Here is a 16,981-nt window from a genome sequence, read left to right on the forward strand (position 1 = left end):
CACTTTAGATCTTTTCCAACTCTGGTATTTCAAATCACTCGCATCTCTATTTTGTGTTAGTCCTTGGTCATCCAAGGACCATATTCCCTTTGTCCCGTTGGAGAAACTCCAGCTAGCTCTGGACTGCGTGCTGCCATTTTCTACATTCTTCTTTGGTGTTTAGAAAAAAGGATCTCACACATTGAACACTCCTGTCCCAGCATGACAATGCCTAATATGGCCCCTGAGTACTGGGAGCACTGGCAGCCTCACCTTGCTCTGGATGGTGCTGCCATTTCCAGTGATGTCAGGAGCAGTTGACACTGTATTATTGCATGCCCTTTGTCCCCCGTATGACATCTATCATACTCTCCCTGATTCAGAAGGAACCATCCTTGATCTGTTAGCTAGATGCTCCTGAGCCCCTTCATCGCTGCGCAGTTTTCTCAGTCCCAGGGCTCAGGGCCCAGAGCATGCCTGCCTATATTCAGACTTTCTCAACTTAGATTCACATCTGAGTTTCTGGAGAGAAAATAAAAGTGACTCTGAAAGGAATGAGTCAAAGCTGAATGCTGAAGTTTTTGTATGGCTAGAATGTGTTGCTTTGCTGTTCGAGGAGGGTTTTCAGAAGGTGATTAGTAAAACCCAGTGCCCAGGACCTCAGTTTCTACTGTTCATTCTTGGAGATCCAACAATGATCTACACACTGACCCATACGACCTGCCTGGCCTTTGGGTGTTAATCGATGCTATCATATTCATGGGTCTCTCTGATGTCTGTGGAGATGTTTTCCACTGGCTTCTGTAAGTGGGCAGACACATTGTAGGGTTTAAAGTAGCAGAATAAACTCCATTTTGTTTCTAAGATTCCATTCTAAGTTAACTCGCCCTTAGAGAGGCATGGCCCCCACCCTTGAGTTCTGAGAAAAATCACAAAATGTCCCTGGCAGTTGCAAAATAGACATAGCAGCTGCAGCTAGCTGATAACAGAGTGGGCTAAGACACCTAAGTCATTCCCAGGTGAAGATGATCCTTCTTGGTCTATGCTCCCTCCTCGTGGTTTAACCAGGTGCTGTAAACCAATTAACTTAAAGGCCAGCATTCCTTTACCCCTCATGTAATGCCAAGGCTTGGAAACTCCTGCTTGTGATTTTTTTCCTCAGTATACCCACTTCCCCTAGACCTCGGGGCTACTCTCCTCTCTTGTTACACCAGGAAGGTTTGTGGCCCGAGCTTGAGCTTGAATAAAGAATCTTATGTGCTTGCATCAGAGTTGTGGCTCCTGGTGGTCTCTGTTTTTTTTTTTTTTTCCTTGAGATCTGGGCATAACATTTGGAGCAATGGCTGGGAACCCCCAGACTTCTAGGACCCCCAACCTGGAGGGTCTGGCACAGGCTGGTGTCTATTGTCTTTGTGTATTGTCTGTGTCTGTTCTTCCTTTCATTTTTTTCTTTGTTTAAAAAAAAAGCCTCAAGGTATCAGTGTATGTGGCAGGGAATGACTTGAGTGCTAGAGGGTTACAACCATGGGGGTCAGGGAGACAGTCCTGTCCCCCCAAACTCCCAGCAAGGGTAGATGAGGTCCCCACCCGTCAGCTGGAGGAATTTTTGGTGGAAAATGGAGAGCTCCATCATCAGTTGCTTTTTTTCCCCCATGCTGTTTTTTCCAAAGTGGGAATCTGTGAGTCTGAGTCCTTGGATTCATCTTTGTTTTCAATTGTGAAGCGGCTATCTTGGGTGTGTCTGTCTATTCTGTTTCTTGTGTTGTTTGGTCTTTGTTTGCATAGGACTGTGATGGACTCAATAGGACAAAATGTTTCGCAACTTATTCTTATTCTGATTCATTTTAAGGAAGTTAGGGCTAAGGATTACTTATTGCAGCTTGGAGTGGCTGGCTTTTGATGTTGGATGGCCACCGGAGGGGAACCTTCCATCTCCCTGTGGCAGTAGAAGATAAAGTGTTTTCAAAAGGCTCCCCCTTCCCCCCTGCTAATGCTTCTTTGTGCCAACAGGATAGTATCTCAGAGGACCTAATTTTCTCCCCTCTGCCTTATGGAATCCACTTGCCTATGCTACTGGGTGATGGGGGACAGGCATTGGATCCTCAACATAAACCAGAGAGTAGGGGCCCTACTTTGGGTAGGACTTCACACACTGCATCTTAACAAAAGAAGAGTCAACTTTAGAGGAGTGGAGTGGAAGGACAAAAAGGGAGGGATTTGAGCCAGGGCAGTGAACAGGTGGGAGGCCATGCACCTGAGGTAAAGGGAAGTTGAAGACAGCTTTTAGCAGCACTCACTGCATGGATTCTGCTGTTTCTGTCTGTCTCTGGACTGAGTTTAGAGTTGTCTCTGGTAGAAATGGAAAGTACAAAAAAAAAAAAAAAAAAAAAAAAAGCCGGGCGTGGTGGCACACCTTTAATCCCAGCACTTGGGAGGCAGAGGCAGGCAGATTTCTGAGTTCGAGGCCAGCCTGGTCTACAAAGTGAGTTCCAGGACAGAGAAAACCTGTCTCAAAAAACCAAAAAAAAAAAAAAAAAAAAAAAAAAAGAAATGGAAAGTACACCATGTCAAATTTATGTTCTGCTTTTAAACAAGTATATGTATCTCTTTATTTTTAAAATAATATTTTATTAAATCTTTGAAAATTTCACACAGTATATTTTGATCATATTCACCACACAACTCCTCCCATGTCTACTGACTCCACATTCACCTCATTACCCATGCAATTTTGAGTTTTCTTTGATTTTTTTTTCTCCTATTGAGTCTAGTTGTGTGAGCCACCCTTGGAAGCAAGACCTGCCTGGAGTGTGATTGAGCTATCAAGCACCACATTGTTTCTTCCTCTTGGATGCTATCCAATATCAACAGCTCTACAGCTACTGGTGAGATTTTTAGTCCACCTCCATCACTGAATGGCTAGAGCATGTACAATTTTTGTGAATATTGTCACAATTGCTATGAGTTCATTCACACATGCAACTGTCCTGTTGTGTCTGGAAAACTATTTCCTTGAAGTAAGCCTCCATGTATATCTCTTACAATCTTTATATCTTCTCTTTTGTGACATTCCATGAGCTTGGGGGCTTTGAGAATATATATAATTCTAATTAGTCCCTGTGAAGGGACTCTAGCCTTCTTGTTCTCCTCTATCCCCTTTGCTTTGCTAAACACCCACTAGATTTCATTCCTAAAGCTAGCCACCAAGTTCTATTCTCTTATATGGCCACTAACTCCTCCTGAGGCTGACCACCAAAGTCCATCTATCAGAGTATTGAAATTCAACAATCAAAAGCCTCCATTGTGGCTGTCTTAAATAAACCTGTCCAATCAAAATTAAACTCCTCATTCCTACGCAGGGTTTCCCTTTTTCCCTTTATAAACTGCTATTGCCTATGGGCCACATCTGCTTCCTCTCTATCCAGAGGCAGTTTGTCCGCTGGGGACAAATATCTCCCCCTTTGCTTGTTCAGTTCCCTTCCTTCCTCATCTTCTATCTCCTTTGTCCTTATTTCCTGTTCTTTGTCTCTCTGGGGGCAAATAAATCTCCTTTGTGGGGAGAACTTGGTCTTGTGGGGGTGTCTTTTGCTGATACTAGTTCCTTCACACCATAGTTTCTTATTTTCTGCATGGCTTCCTGTTGAATGTTTCTGTGATCACTGTTTCTCTGATCATCAGAGGGTTTAGGGATGCATCCCTCTATGGGTGATACATCATTAGGGGTCATCTTAGCACTAAGTGGATCCATTAGTGGATTCACCCCTAGGACTAGGAATACTAACCTATTTAGTCACATGTTTTGGGCCCCATTAACAGTGACAGAAATGAGTTCCATCTCATGAAGCAGGCCTTATATGTGATCAGAGTGTTGGTTACTTCCATAATGTCCATGCCATTATTGCGCTGGGTAGGCCTATCATATTAGGCCACTCACTACTGTAGCTTGCATGGTTCATAGATGGATGAGACTGATGCTGACTTTTCTCACTTTGTAGCACGAATACCCTCTCCCTGCACTATGAAAGCAGAGATAAAGCTTCCAAATGAGGACTAGCCTGATTTCTCCATGTTCTGCAAGTCCAAAGTGTGATGTCTTCATCAGCATCATCTTACTGACAAGATCTGGAAGTCAATCAAGAGTATCAGCACTAACGTGTAAATGCTTGGGGATCTATGAGTCCACTTTTGGTTAGTCTCATTAAACTTCCTTTTTATATATGTATATATTTTAGAAAGCTTCTATAGTAATAGTTTCCTGGTGGTGCACACCTTTAATCTCAGCACTTGGGAGGTGGATTTCTGAGTTCGAAGCCAGCCTTGTCTACAAAATGAGTACCAGGACAGCCAGGGCTATACAGAGAAACCCTGACTTGAAAAACAAACAAACAAAAAAACAAAACAAAACAAACAAAAAAGTAATAGTTTCCAAATGGCTGTTTTCCTCTCTCCCTCTCTCTTTTAATTTATTTTTTACTTTTATTGTGACATTTTTTCTTGCATGGTATAACTATAATTATAATTATGGTTTTCCTTTCTTCTACTCCTCCCAGTTCCTCCCCCACCTCCCTTCCTATCTGGATCCATTCCTTTTCTGTCTCTCATCTCTAGCTGCATATGCATCAAAAGATGGCCTAGTCGGCCATCACTGCAAAGAGAGGCCCATTGGACTTACCAACTTTAGATGCCCCAGTACAGGGGAACGCCAGGACCAAAAAGGGGGAGTACGTGGGTAGGGGATTGGGGGTGGGTGGGTATGGGGGACCTTTGGGATAGCATTGAAAATGTAAACGAGGAAAATACCTAATTAAAAAAATTGGGAATATGTGTTAAGTTAATGTAAAAACTAGCCAGCATAGTTTGAAAACTCTTTTTTTTTTTAATTTTTTTTTAGTTCTTTGCACTATATTATAATTAGGTTATTTATTTTCTTGATATTCAGTACTTTGAGTTCTTTGTATATTCAGATAGATTTTTGTCAGATGTATAATGCTAGTCATAAGACATTTTTTTTTTAACATTTGGTAGGCTGCCTCTTTAGGCATCTATTGAACTCTGTGGATGTATTTTGCTGTATAGAAACTTATTTTTAGTTTTATATGGTCCCACTTGTCTATTGTTGGTCTTTTTTTTTTTAATAGCTTTTAAAAATAATGACACAAGGCTGGGAATTGTAACCTTGTTTACTGAGGAGGAAACAAGGGTCTAGAAAGAATTATATCTGGCCAAAGCACAGAGCCCTCAGAATACAGTACAGAGACCCCCCCCACCCGCATCATAGAGTCCTCAGGATAGAGAGACCCCCTTCCCCTTATCACAGAGCCCTCAGAGTATAGTAGAGAGACCTCCTCTTTTCTTTTCTGGATTCAAGTTGAAGGTTACAATTTTTAGTACGTTAACCCCCAGGTAAGAACTGAGTATTGGTGTTGATCTCTAAGTCCTGACTGGTTCAATGCAAATCAGTTTCATGGCATATAAAGGTGGTTTTTTTTTTGTTGTTGTTACACAAATTGGTGGCATTTCTTACTGATAGAAGGATAAGTAAGGTGTTTGAGCTTCTGACCAGTGACCCTTGACTTTCCTTCACCATCTGAGCACACATCCAGTGTGATCTTTGCTCTACGATGGCTGATTTTTCTAGCACCCGAAGCTGCTTTTCTCCATGGAATGCAAATCACCCTTGCATGGGGCCCTGCCAGGCTTGGAGGAATTCAAGGTGACATTCAGTTCCAGATTAACTGACGTGGGAACGGTTTTGCTGAAGCTGAAGAGACCTTCCGTTTTATTGTTTGTTTATTGATTTATTTTTCTGAAGCCAGAAAATAACCTTAATGACACAGCTCGGGAAATTTGCACATAAGGGACCTGAGCACTGTGGGTATTCTTCACATAACAGATGTGCATAATACTTATACTGGCAATGGTACCATCATATATTCCTCAAAGATTCTGTCTACAATTTAGGACTCATGGAACTTCACAATGGGGTCTCGAAGTTTGCACACTGTCGCTGAAATCCCTACTGAAGTCTCGGCATTGTGGATTCACACAGCTAGGTTTTGACTCCGGACAGCATTGTCTACATGTTCTGTGTGAAACTGAACGAAACAAAGAAAAAAGACCCATGTAGAAGAATAACTAAGCAGGAAACAACCCACGTTAATGCCCCCATCTCACAGGTGTGAATACTGAGAATTGGTGGGCAGGAATAAAGGAATGAAGGGTTTTGACTTTACCTACTTGTACCAATCATGAGAATGGAGAACTCTCCCAACCCAGACGGTCCAAGTCTTAGAGATATACACTATGTTCAGCCTCTCCCAAGCAAACCAAGGTGACATGTCTCTGTTACATCGGGATATAACTTAAATGCATAAAAATATATTTTTAAATATCACCTTATAAGGAGCTCAAGTCTGGATGGATATTTTTGTGAGGGCTCGAAAGATTGCCTCTTTTTTTTTTTTTCTTTTTAGATTGCCTCTTGTTGCTAACTTAGAAGTTAGTAAATCTTCAGACTGTCATGAAGAGGATACAATTTTTTAAAAAAAGTGCATCTGTATGATAATTTTCATGATGCTTCATGTCATCCTTTAGGATAAGGGAGTGATGACATCACCCAGTAGAGGTTCTCAGTGCAGTTGCTGGCTCAAAGCTGTAAGTATCACAGAGAACTTCTTTTTACCAAGGTAGTCTTGTTCATCTATTCCAGAAGTTGAGGATGGAGCTCTCCAGACAGTGTGCTACAAGCTCAGTGTGAGGACTGCTGCTAACGGAGTGAAGCCAGCCCTCGTATCTGCGGGAGACTGCTTCCAATACGTTCACATCTTGAAAGTAAACACTTCAACACAAGGATGCTGTATTAGTTACTTTTCTGTTGCTGTGATAAAACACACGTGGCCCAAAGCAACTTGTGGCAGGAAGGAACCATTTGACTCACAGTTCCAGAGGGCTTTGGATCCATCATGGAGGGAGGCGTGGCAGCAAAGGGCAAGCATGGGGGCAGGAGCAGGAAGCTGAGAGCTCCGATCTCTTAGTGTAAGAATGAAGCAGAGAGGGAACTGGAAGTAGGGCAAGGGCTGTCCTCAGTGATGTCCTTCGTCCTGTAAAGCTGGACCTCTTAAATCTCCCCAAACAGCACCATCACCTAGGAACCAAGTTTTCAAATACTCAATTCTAGAGGGACATTTCTCATAGAAGCATCACAGAGGCTCAAGTCATTTACATAAAATGATGTCACATTTGAGTGTAACCTATGTAGATTCTCGTGCATATTTAAAATCATCTGTATATGATCATAATTATAATGTAATGTGATACAGGTGCCATGCAAATAGTTGTGCTCTATTATCTAGGGGATACTGGCAGGGAAGGAGGTCTGTGCATGCTCAAAACATACAGTTTTCAAATACATATTTTCAGTCCATAGTGGGTTAAACCTGGATGTAGGGGTCTTACTACCTTGTCTTCCTGGTCTCTGATAGCATGATAGTTAATTTTATGAATCAAAATGGCTAGGATATAATGTCCTAGTGATTGGCCAAACACTAGTTTATAGGTTGCTGTGAAGATATATTTTTAAGATTTAAAGAATATTTTTTATAATGCAAGTAGCCTCATCTAGTCCACTGAAGAACTTAACAGAAGTAAGGTGGTCCTCTAGAGCTTCTGCCTCCAGACTGCTCTGGAGTTCAAGACTGTGGGTAACTTCCTGCCAAAGCATCCAGTCCACTCACTGGTCTGCTTCCCAAGGTCTGCCTCGCAGCCAGTCCCAGCAGTGCATAAACCCCGCCTCCGTCTCCTTTCTTCTCATGCATACAAGAGTTTCCTAGGAGCTCTGTTTCCCTGGAGATCTTTGGAGACAACATGAGATTCTGATCTCTGAGATCTCCTTACTTGCTTAAGCTCAAGTTCATGACATGAGTCTAGCTGGGCCTCAACTGGCTGCTGTCCACAGGCAGGAATTAGTGCAAACATGAAAATTAATTTCAACCAAGGGCTTAGAGAATTAATAAGGGATTTGGCATTTCATAGATACACCCGATTTCAACAGTCATTTGGTTGTAGATCATCCCTTTTCATTAAAGCCTCTTTATTGAAAAATTCTAGCTTTCAATGGGTAGGGAAAAACCAGATGGGTTTTAATGGAAATCCTTACACTGTTATCCTCTGTATGGCTTCACGGAAGTCAGTTAACCCAAACAAAGTATGTTTTCCCTGCCAATGAATCTATGGATTTTCTTTTGCTGGCTTTACTTCAGGTAGCATCTTGCTACTTGTTCAGACAGACCTTGAACTTGCAGTCTTCCTTCCTCCGCCCCCTGAGGGCTGGCACAACAGTAATACCATGCCTGTGTTTCTAGGTGGCATATTCAAAGTGCCAGTCCCTGCAAGATTTGTGGTATGTGCCTAGCAAGTGGTAGCCATCACTACTGTGGCTTCACTTAATCATGGTGGCATGCCGAGAAGATAGTATTGCTAACTGGTGTTTGGGTGACTGTTTTCTGGTTAATTTTGAATATGGTGGTGTAGCAGAGAGGACACAACCAACTACAGCCAACATTTCGTATGGTTATTTCAGGAAGGAGCTAAGTAAGAGACGGGGGGGAGAGGGAGGGAGGGAAGGAAGGAAGGAAGGAAGGAAAGAAGGAAAGAAGGAAAGAAGGAAAGAAGGAAAGAAGGAAAGAAAGAAGGAGGGAGGGAGGGAGGGGAGGAAGGAAAGAAGGAAGGAAAGAAAGGAGGGAGGGAGGGAGGGGAGGAAGGGAGGAAGGAAGAAAGGGAGGAAGGAAGGAAAACCTTCAAGGGGACACAGAGGCTCCACAGTCTGTCGGAGACACTAGTAGCGTCACATAGTTCCAGGGATGTTGAAAGTGTGGTCAAGCTGCAGTTTTCTGTCTCCTGCTTGGCAGAAAGCTGCTTCCCCGGGTAAGCAAAGTGGACTGTGAGCGAAGCTGGAGGCACCAGCCCCTTCCTGCTCCCTAACACTCTCCTAACATGCAATTCTGATATATTTGAAACATGAGCATAATGAATGAGTTCGGACTAAGAGTCCAAGCTGATGTACTAGAACCTTCAGTAAGATTTCAAATAGAAAGTATCTGTTACATTCTCACCTTATTCTTCTGCTTAGAGGAAAAGCATTTCTTTCTTTTTCTTTTTTCTTTTTTTCCAAATAATTGTAATTTGGATAGATTCTTCTTAGAAATCATTTTTTATTAGGCTCAAAAAGTTTCTTTAATTCTAGTTTTTAAAAAAATCTTTTTATTGCTTCTTTGTAAATTTCAAATCACGCACCACATTCCTGCTCAGCCCCCACTCCCCTTGTACCTGCCCTCCACCCTTGCAATCTTCCCTGAAACAGAGGAAAAAAGACTCATTGTGGAAACTGTAGTGTGTCACAGTGTGTCCCACAGTACACTCTTTTGTCCACATTGCTTTGATTGCAAATGTCCACTGTTGGTCTGGTATGAGGCCTCTGGCTTCTGCTACTCCATCAGTACTGGGACCTCCCTGGGACTCCTCTCAGATATCCTGTTGTTGCCCCGTGTCACGGAGATCCTATAGTTTTGGGTCTGCAGGACTGGTCCCTTCACACATTCCAGCAGTTCACCAATGGAGTACATGTTGAGGTAGACCAATTGAGAGGTATTTGAACTGGTTAGTCAGTCTCATGGCGCTACCAGCCCTGCTCACCAGCAATTCCCATTACCAGAGCCAGTTCTCTATCCTGCTGTTCAGCTGAGACACAGAGCCTACATTCCCAAGTGCTGCAGCAGGTGAGGGACAGAGCCAGCTCTCTTGCATGCCGTTGGTGGCAAGAGGCAAGATGGGGGGGGGTGTCATCTCTCTCTTGTCCATGTCCCACTACATGACAGACAAGTGGTGAGGACAGCTCTTCCATGCTCCCGCCCTCAAGGTTGGCTTGCCTGTGTCCTCCCCACCCCATCCCCACTGTCTGTCCTGTGTGTCTGCCTGTATTCACCCCCTACCCGCCAGGGTCCCCTCTCCTGAGTACTGCAGCTGGCTAGGGGCAGGGTCAGCTCTCCTGCTCTCATGTCCCCAGAACCAGCTCTCCCAGGATGCCCAGCTGAAGGGTGGGGCCAGTTCTGCATAGCCTACAGACATCGGCAACCCCCCAGGTGGCAGCCCAGACCAGGGCTATCCATCTGGCCTTTGGTGGTAACAGAACCCTGCTGCTTTAGGGTCACGGACCTAGATGTGCCCCCTTACCCGTCGCATGGCAGCACAGGCTAGGACCCCACCATGGTCCCAGTTGCCATCCCCAGCTACCCCCATCGGGCTGTTCTTCCGTATCTGCAAATCTCCAGTTCTGCCTCTTCATTGTGTTCACATCCTTCTGCTTCTCTTTCCCTTCTATTTTTCCACCACTTCTTTGCTCCTCTTAGAGGTACTTAGAGTTTCTGTGTGTCTGGGGCCATCTCAAGAGCAGTCTTAAGAGTGTTATACCCTACAGGGGTCATCTTGAGCATGGTCTGCCCCTCCCCATAGGCCTGTGTGGTAGTTGTCGTAGGCTAGCTCCCCGTTCGGTCCCCAAGGAGCTGGCCTGGTGGTCATTGCTGGCTTCTTCATCATCCAGTCTGCCCAAGTGGCCCCAAGTGAGGGTTGTCTATTTTGGGCTCACTCCCTCCTGAACCCTCAGTCCCAGGCAGGGCTCTTCAGGGCTCCAGCTTGCTCCCAGCCCTGGGAGCCCTCAGGGCCTGCATGGAACCAGACTGGTGGTTGTCTCAGGCTAGTTCCCTGTCTGAGCCCCTGGTCCTGGACTGTCTCAGGGTTTTGGTTTGTTCCCCTCCCCCACCCCCACCAGCCCCAGGGAGTGTTAGTTAGGCTATCATTCAGATATTCATAGGTCAGAACACTGAGTACAGACTCTCCTTTCTGCCACTTACTGACACACATGTGGCACAGCAGCTGCACCTGCAACGTTACTGCAGGCTATGTAACGTAGGGGTGACTACGTTTTGTTTGGTTTTGGTTTTTGTTTTTGTCAGAAAAGCTGTTACTGTTTTGCAGATGCTTCTCCTCATCGTCCAATGTATGACTGCGATGGTATGATTTCCCCTTAAGTAGAAGAACACGGGGAAAAACACTGATGGATTTCCAGGTCATTAAGGAACCAGCCTTGCGTTCTTGGGAGGTACCCTAGCTAGTCAGGGTGCACTGTCTGTTGGATTTGGCTTGCCAAAGTTAGGCTTTAAGTGAATATGCTTGCTTTGCGCACCTGTGTTTGCATCTGTGCTCATGGGGTTATCTGTCTGGAGTTTCTGTTACTTGTAACATTTTTGATGGAGTTATAGTATTAAATGGTTTCTTGCAACAATCTGAGCAGTAGTCGATTCTGTACAATTTCCTGGAAGACTGGAATCAAAATGAACTAACCTTTCAATGTTAGGTGAAAGGCCATCCGAAGCTGAGATTTTCTATGTGGGATTTTTTATAAAAGTATAATGTATAATAACAGAGATAGGATTATTTAACATTGTGTGTTTTATTTTAAGTACACACATTTCCTTCAAGGGCTTTGACACTTTAACTTATCAATATATTAAGTTTTTCATAACATTGTCTTATTTTCCTTTGGACATCTGTAGAATCTGCAGGGCTGCCAGCATCCCTCTTCTGTTAGCAGCTGGGCCACTCTTCCCTCCCATCCTTTCCCTTTCTCTTCTTGCTCCTCCCTCTCCTCCAACAATCTGACCACTGGGCTATCAGGGTTTGTTGTTTGTTTGTTTGAGACACAATCTCTCTATGCAGACTTGACTGTCCTGGAACACACTCTGTAGACCAGGATGGCCTTGAACTCACAGAGATCCTCCTGCCTCTGTCTCCTGAGGACTAGGATAAAAGGTGTCCCCCCCCCCCATGCCCTGTGGTTTGTCAATTTTATTGACTGTCTAAAAATTTTTTCCAGGTCATAATTTTTTGTTTTCCTGTCTTCTACTGTAGTAATGTATTATCTTATTTTGCTTCTTCTTTCCCTTCTGTTTCTTCTATATCTAATTTAATGTTCTTTGTCTTGGTTTCTAAAAGGGAAGTTGAAGTCATAGACTGGTCTGAAGTCATGAGAGCATTCTTGCTTTTTAACTTAATTTGGGGTTGTAGATTTCTTTCCAAGATTTGTTTCCCACCCAATTGTGTTATGCTGTGCATTGGCAGTCAGTTCACTGGGCTTCTGTCTCATCTTGCCTGTTGGAAGGCACAGACACTTTTTATTGGGTGTTATACATTATTACTTTTTTTTCTTATTTTGTGGTGACTGTTTTTGTATCCTTGCATATACCTCTGAGCTTGCTGTTGAGCTTCACTCTCATCCTGGCTACAGACAAGATGGCTCTATCTAGGTTCTGCCTGTATGAGTTCTTAGGGAATCAGTTCTCAACCTCTGGGTCGTGACCCACTTTCACAGTGACCCCATTCACAGGGGTCGCATATCAGATATTTACATCATGATCATAACAGTAGCACAATTATAGTTATGAAGTAACAACAACATGAGGAACTGTATTAAAGGGTTAGAGCATTAGGAAGGTTGAGAACCACCGCCTTAGGGGACCTGCGTTTTACTGTAACTACTAACGGCCTTGCCTGAAACGAGGGTTTCTGATGGTTCAGTGACCCTGCTAGTGGCCAGGACCTGCCCTGGCTTTCTGTGTCTCTTTCCCTCCAGTCCTCTCCAGTGGCTCTCCTGGTCATCTCCTCATTTGCATCTATGGATCGTTCTGGGGCTTACAGGAGCTTCTGCATCTCCAGTGCATGCAATGCTCCCTCTGTCCAGGTTCCTAGCCTGGGCTTAGGTGGGCGCTCTGACTTGCGCAGCCATATGCTTCCTCAGTCACACTTTCAAAGGCATGGCCTGGATCCTCTCCGGTCAGTGACGTGGATCAATCACGCGGCTCTTTGTCTGTGCTACTTTTCAAAACTTCTTTCGTCAGCAATTCATTTTCCCCCCTTTTGTTATTTCATATGGGCAGGTCCCGTTAACCTCATCTTGACTATTTCATCTAATTACAGTCTTACAGATAACAGGGGATGTTATTTTTCCTACTGTACAAAGAAGGAGCACTCCACTTGGGTAACTAATTCCTTAGGATCTAGGTCTGGAATGTCGAGGCACCGGTGAAGAACCGGGCTTTGGTCAACTTTTGAGCTAGGGCCGCAGGATCTGTGGCGGCAGCAGTGTCCACTAGGGGGCGGCAGAGGCCCGGCGTGCTCTGGTTCATCCTTGGGCTTTCCCTTTGCTTCCTCCCTCTAATGCTAATTCTTGCAAGTTCCTTACAACCCTGGCGACTTCTAAGCTTATCCCGGTTGCTCCACAGCTTTGCTTCTTGGACTGTGGGATGAGACACTCCTCACAGCTTTTCGTTGCAAGTAAACAGAGAACAGAAGTCACAGCAACTTGGAAATAAAGATGTGCAAAGACTGGCTGGATTTGGACGGTCACTAGTTTTCTGGCTGTCTTCTCTACAGTTTGGCTTTGTTTTCAGACTCTTTTCCCACTTAGTCAACCAGCTGCCTGCTGCTGTTCTAGCCTCACATCAAACAATGCAGAAAAAGTGAGATCTTCTTAGGCCACCCATAAGTCTTGGCTCTACTTGATGGGATCAAATGTGGGGTACACAGGTTTCCTCCAAACCCTGACAACAGCGGCCTACCGAAGCAAGGACTGGCTTGGGTCAAGTATGTTTCGCAGTCAATGTCTGTGCTAAACAGGCTGAGAGTCTGCACTTATCTCAAGCTAGTAAGAGCCGACCTTAGGAGCTGGGGTGCAGGCCAACCCCTTGAAAGCACACCAACGCATGCTGTAAGAGCAGCTGAGGCATGTTGGTAAGCATTTATAGATATTCATAATGGGAGAGTCCACAGGGCCAGGATCAGACCCAAGGCCCTAACAAGTGTTCTCTGTGTGAGCTGCTACCTAAGGGCTCCCTGCAGACTCAAAAGCAGCTCACAGCCACAGAGGGTTTGTAGCTCCTGCCCTGAGAAGCCAGTGAGGTGAGGGCTGGGATCTGACCTATTTATAGTCTGGTTCCTTTGCTGTCTCAGAATAGAGTAACCACCAGGCATAATGCTAAGATTGAGTAAGTATCTAAAGGTCTTCAGAGAACGCACTGCTTACTTAGAAGGGAGGAATGTCAGTAGATACAGCACGGAACTAAGAGAGCCTGTGGGAGCTACGCATGTACATGAGGCTAAAGGTGCACACAGTGACAGCATTTCCTTTAGCTTGTGGAGGCCAATCTGTGCCTTAGAGAGAGCATCTTCATGATTTGATGGATCAGGGAAATGAGCCATGGGAAGAAGGGATGGACCTGGCAGGAGTTGGAGGAAACGGGAACCAAATACCAGTAAACTTAGAAGTCCAGGGCTCATCACTTCCTTTGTCTCCAAAACACATATAGTTTGTTGATGTTACTTGATAGTTTCAAATCCTAACATCCTGAAATGGGATGTGGGGTGGAAAGCACAAACAAAACAAAACAATGAGCCACACCTGCCTCTGATGAAGGTGTTAGATACTCGGTCCCCAGGCACAGGCTGCAGAAGACAGCTGCGGGTGTCAGGTGTGTGCAGGAAAGCTATATCTCCCTCCACATTCCCCGTAACTTGTACACATTGAGTAGGGTTTCAAACCCGGCTGCCTTGGCAGTGAGATGGTTCTTTGGCTCCTCAGCACTCCAGATTTGTGACATCAGAAAGGTAGACTGGTTTTTCTGCTCTTGAAAAAAAAAGAAGGGTTGTTTCTCTAGCTGAGGGAGAGATAGACACATGGGTAGCTGGCATAAGTTTCTACGTTGGCAGGGTGATGAACTTAACAACTGGCTTCTCATGAGAACCCCTGCAGTGCAAATGCGCACCATCCACTACCTGCAGCGATCAGCTCTCCGTGTTTCTTCTGGGCATTGCCTTCTTCTTGGCGCAGCCTTTTATCAGGGACAAGGACTGACCCTCAAGGGGCAAAGCACAGTCAAAGCCACTTGTATTATTTACCTAGACGTTGGCAGGACCACATGTCATTTTTCTGGGGGTGGGGGTGGGGGGAGGAAGGAAGGAAGGAAGAGAGAAAGGAAGGAAGGAAGGGTTTATTTTGGTTCCTGATTTAGAGATTTCAGTCCTCCGGTGTCAGGCCCGATGCACTCGCAGGACATCATGTCAGCAGGACTGTGTGCCTGGAGAACAGCGGGTCATGTTGTGGTGCACCAAGGGGTAGGGAGAATGGGAAGGAGCCATTTATAACCTTCAAACGCTCTTCTACTGAGGGTCTAGTGAATGCCCTTATCAGTCACACCCTTCTAGAGGCCTCAAGCTTTGAAACAAGCGTTTAAAACACAAGCCTGTTGGGCCATTTTAGACTTGAACCGTGGTACCATTCGGGCCTTGGTGGAATGAATGCAGTTGCCTGGGGTCACTTGGGGCCTGATACATGGGCACCATTCCTGGTCATACTCTGGATTCCACTGGGGTCCTATTCAGTTCAGAATCATCCTGAATACAAATTCTTGATTCAACTTAACGAGTTAAACTTTATACAGCTGATCTGTTGTATCTCCGAATTCTTTATCCATTGATGGTGTCAACTGCAGGCTGAAAATATTTGGGAAACAAACGTACCGAGCATGTGTAGACTCTCTCCCTTATTATTTTGTGAATGATGGACTATAATAGCTGTAACCTAGCATTTGCATTAGATTAAGGGTTGGAAGTTATCTAGAGGTGCCGTGATGCATGTGGGAGAATCCCTTAGGATATCTGAAAACAAGGCGCCACTTTGTAGGGTAGACATGAGCTTATCCAGGGGTCTGTACCCCTGCACATCCTCGAGTGGTTCTCTCATGGATGCCAAGGGGGACTGAATGCCTTTCCTTCTACAGCCATGGTATTGTGCTCTTAAACACTTTCTAACATTTTGTTCTGACTCACTTATGTAAAACTACACAATACTGAGTTACAGGAGGGCACTCCCATGTAAGCATGCAATGTGCTTGGGGCATGTCTCCCTGCACAGCCCCCTAGCCCCCTTTTTTTTCTCTCTCTTCCCATTGCCTTTTTTGTTGTTGTTGTCATAGAAAACTTTAGTTCCACTTTGATATCTTATTATTGTATGTATCTGTATGAAATCTAGAAATCACACATGAGCAAAAACATAATATTTGCTTAAAGCTGAATTGTTACACTTGATAGGATCATCTTCAGTGAGTTCACTTTTTTATTTTTATTTGCAAATGACACAACGTCATTCCTCTTTAGAGCTAAAACGATTCCAGTGTGTGTACCACCTTTTCCTTAACCTTTCCTCTGTTGTTCGACACCAAGGCTGGCTCCACAGTTCAGCTATTGTGGCCACAGCTGCAGCAAATATCGATGTGCACGTGTTTTGGTGGTGTGCTCACTTGAAGTCCTTTGGGTAGAGCCGGGTCACATGGCAGGTCCATTTTTAGTTTTTTGAGAAACCTCTGTGCAGATTTCCATAGTGACTGGACTATTTACATCTCACTGGCAGCAGGCGTCCTCGCCAGCATTTGTTAGTTGTTTTCTTAATGACTTCCATCCCGAGGAGGACGAGATCCTAGTAGGCTCCCAATTTGCATTTCTCTGCTAGCAATTGTCTGTTTTATTTTTATTTAATTTTTTATATTTTTTTGAGGACTGCCCATTCATTTTCTGAGCCCATCTGTTTACTGAGTTGTTTGATAATAGTATTTAGGTTTTTGATACCTTTATTGATATTAATATTCTCTCAGCTACATAGCTAGCCAAGGTTTGCTCCCATACTACAGGCTGCCTCTCTACTGAATTGTGCCCTTCACCGTGCAGAAGCTTTGTAATTTCATGAAGTTCCATTTATTAATTATTGGCATTATTTCCCCAACGACCCTAATGTAAAACATAAAACTCTGCAATTCTTAGAGGAAAAAGTAATGAAACAGCTCACGATAAATTGAGTTTTATGTTGTATGTTTAAGATCTTTGACCCATTTGGAGTTTATTT

General features: G+C 44.4%; 1 pseudogene; it reads right to left on the reverse strand.

Annotated features, from left to right (window-relative positions):
- Positions 1 to 10,809: 10,809 nt before the first annotated feature.
- Gm22882 lies at positions 10,810 to 10,933 on the reverse strand (annotated as a pseudogene).
- Between the last annotated feature and the right edge of the window lie 6,048 nt (positions 10,934 to 16,981).

The sequence above is a fragment of the Mus musculus genome, chromosome 6, assembly GCF_000001635.26.
Source record: "Mus musculus strain C57BL/6J chromosome 6, GRCm38.p6 C57BL/6J".
NCBI classification, from domain to species: Eukaryota; Metazoa; Chordata; class Mammalia; order Rodentia; family Muridae; genus Mus; species Mus musculus.